The following is a 10,642-nucleotide window of genomic DNA, read 5'->3' on the forward strand; positions in this document are numbered from 1 at the left end:
ACATAGCTACCTGGCTGTTCCATTCGGGTTGTGACAGGCTGCAATCAAGTTGTCTGTTGGGGTTGTGGTCTCATCTGGAGCTTGGGTTTGCTTCCATGCTAACAATTTTTGGCAGAATTCAGTTCCTTACAGTAGGATTGAGGATCACAGTTCCCTTTCATGTGGCCTTCTCCAGTGGCAGTCCATAACATAGCAGCTTGATTCTTCAGAACCAGTATGAGGGTCCTTAGGTGTGTATGCAAGTAAGATTAAGTTTTTGTACACATTCAGTCCTCTATTACAAGGGTATTGTGGGAATTCAAAAAATTATGGTGCAAGCTGAAACTAGGAGAAGCATCCTAACAATTGATGAAAAATTAAAATTTTCCTTACGATTGTTCTGTGACCTTTAAGAAACTCTTACTATACATTGAAAAATATAGAAAAATTAAAAAACTAAAATATATTTAGAATTATAATTTTAAACTCTAGAAACATTAATAATTAAAGTGCTTTATTTCTTTGTTTAAAAAATAACTTACCAAGAATAGATTGAATAGTGTTTGTCTTCCTCCTTTCATCACATTTAAATGAAATAAGCATAGTGTCTACACCTTGGTGAAATATCACAGTACTTTTAAAATTTAAGTCAACTTCTAATGTTTTATACTTTTCAAGTTAAATATAATTAGATGTCTCCAAGACATCTTGGATGGGAAGTGTTTTCTCACTATTACTTCCTCTGAACCTCTCCATCATTTTTTTTTTTAATCACAACAACTTTTCTCATTTATATCAATACATTTGCCTTCACTGAGTTCTTCGGTGTGCATATCTAGATTTTCTCCCTCATGGGCACTTAGAAATTCTGTGTCTTTTTTCCTGTAAGTTCTTAATGGGATTTTTTTTTCCCAAAACTGACTCCTCTCATCAACATTAAATATTTCACAATCATTACATCAGCCTTGGTATATAGGTGCAAATTTCATAGCTCCATCCTTTGTGGCTCCAGGTGCTTCACCAGATATCCTAAAATTAATCAATTTATGCAACTTCCGAAACGAAAGCAGCCTTTATAGGCGGTAAAAATTACTTCTTCAGCCTTAGTAATTAGGTTTTCTTTCCCTTGAGGCAATAAACTTTCAAAACTTTGTCTTGACACACATATGTTCATTGTCGCACTGTTTACAATAGCAAAGACTTGGAATGCAGCCAAATGCCCATCAATGATAGACTGGATAAAGAAAATGTAGCACATATATACCATGGAATACTATGCAGCTATAAAAAATATGAGTTCACGTTCTTTGCAGGGACATGGATGAATCTGGAAACCATCATTCTCAGCAAACTGACACAAGAACAGAAAACCAAACACTGCATGTTCTCAGTCACAAGTGGGTGTTGAACAATGAGAACACACGGACACAGGGAGGAGGACATCATACACTGGGATCTGTTGTGGGGTAGGGGGCTAGGGGAGGGATAGCAGGGGGCAAGGAGATAACATTAGGAGAAATACCTAATGTAGGTGATGGGGGTACGAAGGCAGCAAAACACTATGGCATGTGTATACCTATGTAACAATCCTGTAAGATCTGCACATGTACCCCAGAACTTAAAGTATAATAATAAAAAAACTTTGTCTTGAATACTAGACAAACTGATTGGAATTGTTTTTATTATAATATTCAATCCAAAGGTGAAGTAAATGCTCAATTCCTTATACAATTTTAACTGACAATGTTGAAATAACTTTGCTTTTTTAAAAAATATTCATTGTACTTTTTCAATGTCATTAAAAAAACTATCTTCATGAAAAAATTGGTCTTGTCCTATGTTTGCCTTGTCATGTTGATATTCAAATGTAATCTAATCCTATTTTACTCCCAGTATTTTCACTTGCCATTTATTTGCTGTTCTTTCATCTTTGTTAGTCAAATATCTTTATCAATTGTCCCTTCCTATAAAATGCTATTGTTGCGTATCACAGCACAACAAGGAGACAACACAACTATAGGCTTTTCTGTCTGTTCATGAAATTACTGGCTTATGTAATGTAATGACCAATTACCAACAGACTTCAACAGAAGTGACCTGATTAGTCACTGATCATATATGCATTGTAATTTACATAGTGATTTATAGTCTGAAAAGCTAGCAGTGTTTGTATTTTTGCAATTACAGTAATACACTCTGGTAACTGAATTTGGATCATGTATTTGGGGACTGGTGTTATTTACTTAACTATGGTAACTGAAATTTTTGCATAAGAGAACTTTGCAAATCAAGGAGTGACTATATATCATAACCTAATCAGAATAATGACATTCTATCACCTTGGCCATATTCCATTGGTTTTACACAAGTCACAGGTCCTACTCACACTCAAGGAAAGGGGAATATAGAGAACACAGAATCGGGGGATGAAGATCACAGGGGCCATCTTAGAATTCTGCCTACCATAAGCATTCATATTTTTATTAGATTTTGTCTAAATCTATAGCATTTGCACTCCTACTTGAAGTATATAAGGAATTCTGCCTTTCCACAATTTTACTGGCACTTTCTTAGTCTCTGATATTTAGTTTTTGCCAATCTAACAGTGAAAAGCATTATCTTAGTTTAAAATTGCATTTTTAAAACTTTCATTGAAATCTGGCATTTTATATGCACTTAACAATCAACTTCCTTCTAAAAAAGTTACATATGCCCATTATTTGTTTTCTAATTGTTGATATTTTTCATTTTTATTCCTAGGAGAATATAGTTTCTATATTCTATATTCTGGACAGCAAATCTTAGTATACTATATACATTAAAAATTTATTCTCTTTCTGATGCTTATCTTTAATTTAATCATGCCTTTTATTGTATAGAGAATTTTTACTTGACTGTATCAGTCTTTCCCTTAAGGCTTTTCAAAATACTCCTTGCAATCAACTAAATGTTTATTTCCCCCAGAAATATCATATGTTGAAATACACCCAAAGTGATGTTATTCAGAAGTTTAGCCTTTGGCAGATAATTAGGTTATGAGGATGGAGTGTTCCTTTATGGGATTAGTGCCCTTATCAAAGGGATGCTGAAATCTCTCTCACCCTCTTTCCGACATATGAGGATACAGGAGATGATAGAAATCTGTGACATTGAAAAGGGTCCTCCTCAAATCATGATCATGTTGGCTCCCTGACATCATACTTCCAGACCCTAGAGCTGTGAGAAATAGATTTTTATTGCTTATAAGCCACACAGTCTATGGTACTTTGTCAGAGCAGCTTGAATGGATTAAAATACTCCCCAAGCTCTAAACCAAATCTGTTAATATAAATGTATTGCTATAACTAGTTTAGATTCCACATAGCCAGTTAAATTTTAATATCAAAAGCAACCATGAAGTTAGGAAGCATTAAAATATATAATTCTTTGCTATATCAACTAAATTCTCAAAAAAAAAAATAGTATGTTTTGACAACAACCCATTACCATAGGACATAGATAGAAAATACCAAAGACAATTTCAGATTTGGCTGAATAAGAACATGATTGAGATAGGCTCACTTTAGCAATATCTTGGAAAATTTAAACTCGAGGTTAAATAAAAAGTGCTACTATTCATTTACAAATTTAAAATATATCAGAATAGCAATATTGTCATAAAACTGCCTACCCTGTAAGCACAAAGCATCACTCTGAAGTTTGGCTTGCACAGATTGTTTTCTGGAATATGAAGTTTGTTGTTCTTCTTTTTTTTCCCCAAGTAGGTTAATACAAAAGCACTTCAGTTAATGGAAAAGTCAAAAGATTGAGTCTTTTCATCAAAACATGAAATAGAAATGCTACAAAATTAAACATAGAAATGTGTTTATTTGCACACACAAATTAAAATGCATCTTTAAAAAAATTCAGCTTTTTCTTATAGCTGGCTTTCATCTGAACTAATCTAACACACATGCACACACAGAACATATATACATATATATACACCCATTAAAATATAATTAGAAATTATTTTTAAAAGTGGTTTCCCAAGTGCCCATTATATAATTTTCAACAACTCCATAATCTTACTAGATTTTTGTTAAAATTTTAATTACCCTAACTGGGTTGTGATTCTTTTTCATTGTTCCACAAAAAAAAAAAAAAAAAAAAAAAAAAAAAACCACTCCTGTTTTTAAAATAAGCTTAACTTGTCTAATACATATTTTTATATGAAAGATATGCATACATTTGAGAATCTATTTCTGTTATCTATGTACTCAGTATCAACATGCAAAGAGAACCATGAAATTCAGCAGGGACCTCCACAAATTTTTTTGACAAATCCTAAGTCTGGATATCTGATAATATAACTTAAAGCTGCAGAGTTCTTTAGTCCAGCCTACTGCCTTGTGAATTGCAGTTTATTCCCTGTAGGCAATACATCAACCCTTGAAAACCTTGAATGAAAATTCAAAAAGAAAAAAAAAATCTTCACACATATAGGCTTCTAAATCAATCTTAGAAGGCTTCAATGTATTTTAAAATTTCAGCCTCTGAAATTCTCTGCAGAATTTACCATCTTTTAATTCTTTGTTACAAAAATCTTCAGTATAGTATTTTCTATTTTGTCTTCTTGAATTATCCTCATGTCTTAATAACTAAACTTTAATAACTAGCACTTATTTTTGAAATCTCATTAGATGGTAAAAATTGTAGGTATAAGATCTCTCTTCCAAGGCATAGCCTTGCTGAACCACTGAGAGCCATAAATGTCTGTGGCATGAAGAATTACCACAGAATTATAGATATAGACAAGCTTATTGTGCTCTCCCTTCCAAATCCATTCCCCATTCTTCTCTAGGCTGCTTTCTACCCCGGGGGTACCAATCTAAAGGGACTGAATAAAAGGGCTTCAATGCCTTTAGACTTCCAATTGGGTTGAGCCAATGGAAACCCTAGCAGGAGGTCTAAAGGAAAGAAAATTGGATTCAGAGTATTTGTTTCCATAGCTCCCTTATGATACTTGCCCAGAAGTCACTGCAGCTGGCAAAGTGCCAACTTGTACTCATTTTCCAGATTTGTGAAACTGTTCTCCCTACCTGTTTCAGGCTGGGGGATAGTAATAGCTTGGCAGTTACTATCTCTCTGTCTTGCTCCACAGTATTTTATGATTCACATATACTCACACTTTTGAAGTAAACTGCCTTTTTGTCGATGAAGTTTTCTCAAATTATCCTTCTTTGAGCATTCCATGCTTTTATTGGACTCCAATATACTTGTCATAACTTGAATCACCAATTCTGTAGACCAATATTGAATATTTCATATGGTTACAGCCACATTGTTTTCTAATGTACTCATTCAGTGGACACTAACAGCATGATAACTGTCTTGTAGCATTTGTGACATTTTTTAATGTCTAAAAGAGACCTTGAGAGATTCAGATAGCATACACTCTAACCAGTCACACAAACTGAAGGTAGCCATAATTCCTTCATGTGTATTGTAGAGTGTGAAAAGATGGAGCATGGGTTGGTGCTGAAGTAGTAGGGACCAGAAGAAATATTTGAGTTGTGACCCAAAGGAGCCACACAGATGGCCTACCCTATAAAAGAGCAATAGTGATTCTATGAGAAGGAGAGAAAAGACGGCTCTGAGACAAGAGAGATTTGCAGAATATTACAGGGCCCCTACTGGTGTAAAGTGCTCACGAGAGGTCTTTGAAGAAACAGGAGGCCTGAGAGGTGTAAATCATTGGATGAGAGATCTCTGTGGAGTATGGATACACTGCTGGAGAAATGTCACCAAGGCTGTCTGAGATATCATTGTTCTGAGAGAACAGGTAAAGGAAGATTGGTAACAAGTGCCTTCTACAAGGAATAAGATCTACCTCATTGGCAGTGGTGGTGGAGACTTGAGAAGCAGGGAGTGATGCTGTGTTAGGCCATTCTCATGTTGCTCTAAAGAAATACCTGAGACTGGCTAGTTTATAAATAAAAGAGGATTAATCATCTCACAGTTATGCAGACACAGTTCAAGAAGTGTGGTGCCAGCATCTGCTTCTGATGAGGGCCTTAGGGAGCTTACAATCGTGGCAGAAACAAAGCCAGAACAGATACATCATGTGTTGAGAGTGGCAGTAAGAGAGAGAGAGACAGAGGAGGTGCCCCACACTTTTAAACAACCAGATCTCACATGAACTCAGAGAAAAAAAAAACCTCACTTATCACCTAGGGGATGGTGGTAAACCATTCATGTGGGAGCTGCCTCCATGCTCTAATCATCTCCCATCAGGCCCCCTCCAACACTGGGGATTACAATTCAACAGGCGATTTGGAGGAGACAAACACCCAAACTGTATGAGATGCTCACCCTTGAAGTTCAGTCCTCCACAGGCAAGGGTCCTGGGGAGGGCAGGATAGGCAGATGGTCTCCCAGCATTTTCCCATGAGCCTCATAACAGACTCCAATTTTGCCCTAAAATGTTTTTGGTGTAGTGAGTTTCATTGCAATGGATCAGTGTTACGTACTGGTACCACTCTCAGGTGTCCAAAGGTAAAGAACAGATTTAGGGTAAAACAAAAATGAATTAAGACTTTATGAGATGAAAAAAATGCCTGTTTTTCATGCCTATGTTAAAGAAGTAGCCCTTGTGGCAAATTATCATTGAGAAAAGCACCTCAGTAAATTCTCCGGCTTTCTGAAGTTACTAGAGACAGAGAATCTGGAGTGAGGAGAAGCAAACACACATCTCTCACAAGTTCATCAAACATGTGGAGAAGATCCAGCTAGAAACAAAGCCTATCTCCTAGTCTCCATCCTTTGTGAATACTGTTTCTATTACATTAATCACTACAGAGCTGACTGACAAGACAAGATCAGATATAGCCTGGCTGCTTACGGGGCAAAGTGCCTGTAAGAACAGGGAACATGAACATTCTCCGGGTAGAAATCAGGAGGAAAACTCTTCCAAACAGGACCTCACAGATGAGTTTGAGAGTGCTTCAAGAAAATGGGTGATGGATTAGGAGAAGAGCCTTTGAGACTTTAGTTGGTGGAGGGTTGGATACTGCTAGTAAATATCATGTGGATGTTCTTACTGACTTTTTAAAGAAGGAATTTGGCCAGGAATGCTGGCTCATGCCAGTAATCTCGGCATTTTGGGAGGCTGAGAGTCACCTGGGCAACACAGGAAGACCCTGTCTCTACACAAAAATAAAAAATAAAACAGGAACACATTATTATGCATCCTTAAATTGAATAGATATTAATATTTTAAATAAGTGAGCCAAGCACTGGTTTAGGCACTAAGGATTTGGCACTATGCAGTACAGATAAAGAAGAAAACAAAATCCTTGCTTTTATGGCACCTACATGCTAATCAGGAGAGAGAGAGATTAACAAACAAGATCAATGAGTTAGGAACATAGTAGATTTTAGTGGTGATAAGTGCTAAAGAGCAAATCAAACTGATAATGGGTCTAAGAAGATGCAAAGGCAAAGGCAAAAACTGTGTCAGCAACTGCAAGAATAGGGTGCCAAGCAGAGGGAATCTCAAGTATGAAGGACCAGAAGAAGAGTCTTACGTTCCAGAAACAGCACAGGGGTCAGCACAGCTGCAGGGGAATGAACAGATGGACTATAGCAGAAGAGGTTAGAAAGCAAAAAGGACCTAGATCTTGTGAGATCTTTTGGAGAGTCTGGCTTCTATGTGGAATGAGACAGAAAAGATGAAGGTGGATGGCAAGGAAGTGACATGACCAGACATTAGTTTGACCACCATTCTGGCTGTGGTGTTGAAAAATGACTGAAAAAGAGCAAGCCCTGAGCAGGAGACCAATTAGGACCCAGTGAAATAGCACAGCCAGAGACCACTGGGGCTTGGACAAGGTGCCAGCAAAGGAGGTGGTGAAGGCCAGTCAAATTCTGGCTGTGTTTTAGCTGTAGAGACAGCAGGTGGTGATGGCCAAACTGCTGGTACACTTCCTTCTGTGCCAGAAGGGGTATCTTTCACAATGTTCCACCTACATAAAAGCAGCTAATGTAGATTGGCTGAGGGCTGCAAATATTCGCTGGTTAGGGATTAGGAACTTAATATGACAAGAAACATTATTTCAAAAGGGTAGAATTCTCTCACATGAAGGATTTAGTTTTATCAGTTCTATATTTCCACAACATGTAAAGGGATACACAAAATCAACAGCAATAACAAATATATCTTTCAAGAGGGATAGGGGCTGCTAATTGCAAGGCCTTAGATTTTCTTTTTTTATTTTATTTATTTATTTTTAAGCCTACAGCACCCGGTATTCCCAGGCGGTCTCCTATCCAAGTACTAACGAGGCCCGACCCTGCTTAGCTTCCAAGATCAGACGAGATCAGGTGCGTTCAGAGTGAAGGCTTTAGATTTTCTGAGTGTGTGATGCTAGTTGAGCTTTACAGCTAAAAAGATAAGAGTATTGGGTAAATTTTTCCAGTGGTGTGGCCGTTTTATCCACAGCACTCAAAGACATAATGCCAAGGATCTGCAGATCTACAGGGCCTTCTGAAAATATGTCTGACCTGAGAAAACCATAAGCTCCAAAACAAAAAAGAAATCTGCAAAGTGAAAATTAATAAATATTTAATTAAATTTTAATTAAATGCCTACAAATGCATAACCTATGTCAACTTCATTAATTGTTAAAATTTGAATTCATAAAAAAAGTCATGATGCATGAGAACAATTTTAGGTTATATTTTCTCACTTTGCAAGAATCCATAAGTTATGATTAATGCAGTACAATCAGAGCCAAATGTAATTTTATCATAAGTCACTTCTAGCAAAATAATTTCAAAAGCAATATTGTAACAATCCTTTAAAATGGTTTACTGCAAAAAGTCATTTGGTGTGTTATTTGGGTGTTATATCTGAGAAACGGGAGGCAAAGTGTCTGACTGAAGTCAAAAGGAATCTTCAGGGGAAAAGGAGATGTGGCCCAGAGAGTCTTTATTTAATGTCTTCATTCCCCATGAAGTCATCAGTGAGAAGTCTCATGTCTTGTGGAGTTAAAACCCACCAAAATGCTGATCCTCTTTCAAGGTAGGATTGGAACAAGATCAGAGTCTGTCTAGGTAGGGAAAATTAAGTCTGGGTAGCTTTATATTATATTAAATGTTGACACTGACCATGCTTTAAGTTGAACAAGCTAAAACCAATAAATATAGAGATCAGTGTTTTGGAAAAATGTAAACTGAAGTTTTGGTTTTCATTTGCAAAATGTTTGGATTCATCATGTTCAAGAATGTTTGTGCTATGTTTATAATTTGTAGATTGTCTGACAGAAAAAAATAAAGCTTACTGCTTTAAAAATGAACACAAACTGTTAGAAAAAGGAATGTTAAAAATTACCCAGAATTTTTTTTCTGACCCTAACAAAGGAAAAGCTACAAACCACAACAGCATGCACCACTTCCATAACAAGGCCAGGATGGAATATACTGACGAGAGTATTTCCACAGTTAACAAGAGGGGAAAAAAGAAGTAAAAATATCTTTGAAAAACTTTCAGCAATAAATTGTCATCTCATTAAAATGTAAGTTGCTGGGGATGCTCTATGTATTAAATCATTGCAATAATGGGAAGATTTGCACCAAGATTTGCAGCCATTATGAGGCTGTGACTTGAAATGTTGCCATTGAATTCAAGTTTGATCACTTGAAATACCAAACTTTTACCACCTCCCTTTTCTATTTTCCATCTGAGAATGAACCTCCCTCTCAATCCAAAGAAAATATAGGAAATGTAGTGAGGATGTATCTTTATATTTTCATTAGTTGTCCTATTTTTAGTTCCTATTCACTACAAATTCCAGGGAGAGGAAGAATAGGTTTTTACAAAATTTTCAAACACGTTTTTTTAAAAAATAATTTCAGGATATAGAGGTATAGAAGATATCTTATTCCTAGACAAAATGCAAGGCTCTAAAACCTCATTAAAATCACTAGGCAGTGAAAATAAGGGAGTATCCAAGAGCTCTATCCTAGCCTGGGATTCAAACAGATTTGTGTTTCAATACCTTTGCTCCTTTCTAAGTAACCTTCTTACTAACTTCTGTAAGACATAATTCCTTATTTGGTAACTCATAGGGTTTTGAGTTACATTATAAGATACATGTAAAACTTTATCAAATGTATGGGGTCAGAATGCTACACTGAACCACATTATGTTCAGTTCACTTGTTTGTATGTTCAGGGAAAAAATTATGTAAGAGGTAAAGTTTAAAATATTTTATATTTATAATTGAAATATTTATCATAATATTTTTCATTATGAAGTTATTTAATCTATCCAGAATAAACCTTCTAACCAACAAACACAGCACACTCTGATACTTTAGAGTGGATGTTAAAGGCCACAGAGGGCCTTAACCTTTAGATGGGATGCATGTGATGGCCCATTAGTCATTTCCTCATTACCAACACCTACGCTCTCCGGAGGCCTGCTGTGTATCAGTCCTGTGCTGGGCCTCATTGGCGGTACCTGCTATTCCCTGACTGAGATCTGTTGCGCTGTAGTATTCCATTTCACTTTTTACTATTATTGGTTGTATTCAAACAAACTAAATCTAATGTGTTGATCCTAGATATTATTACTGAACAAATTTTAGCTCTACCACCCCATCCATCTTGTTATAGCATA

The 10,642-nt window shown here is 36.2% G+C and overlaps 1 pseudogene; it reads right to left on the minus strand.

Moving 5' to 3' along the window:
* Positions 1-8,252: 8,252 nt before the first annotated feature.
* Positions 8,253-8,369, minus strand: LOC135268493 (5S ribosomal RNA; annotated as a pseudogene).
* Positions 8,370-10,642: the final 2,273 nt, after the last annotated feature.

Source organism: Aotus nancymaae, unplaced genomic scaffold, assembly GCF_030222135.1.
Source record: "Aotus nancymaae isolate 86718 unplaced genomic scaffold, 86718_ANA_hifiasm-v0.15.2.pri h1tg000040l, whole genome shotgun sequence".
In the NCBI taxonomy this organism is placed as follows: domain Eukaryota; kingdom Metazoa; phylum Chordata; class Mammalia; order Primates; family Aotidae; genus Aotus; species Aotus nancymaae.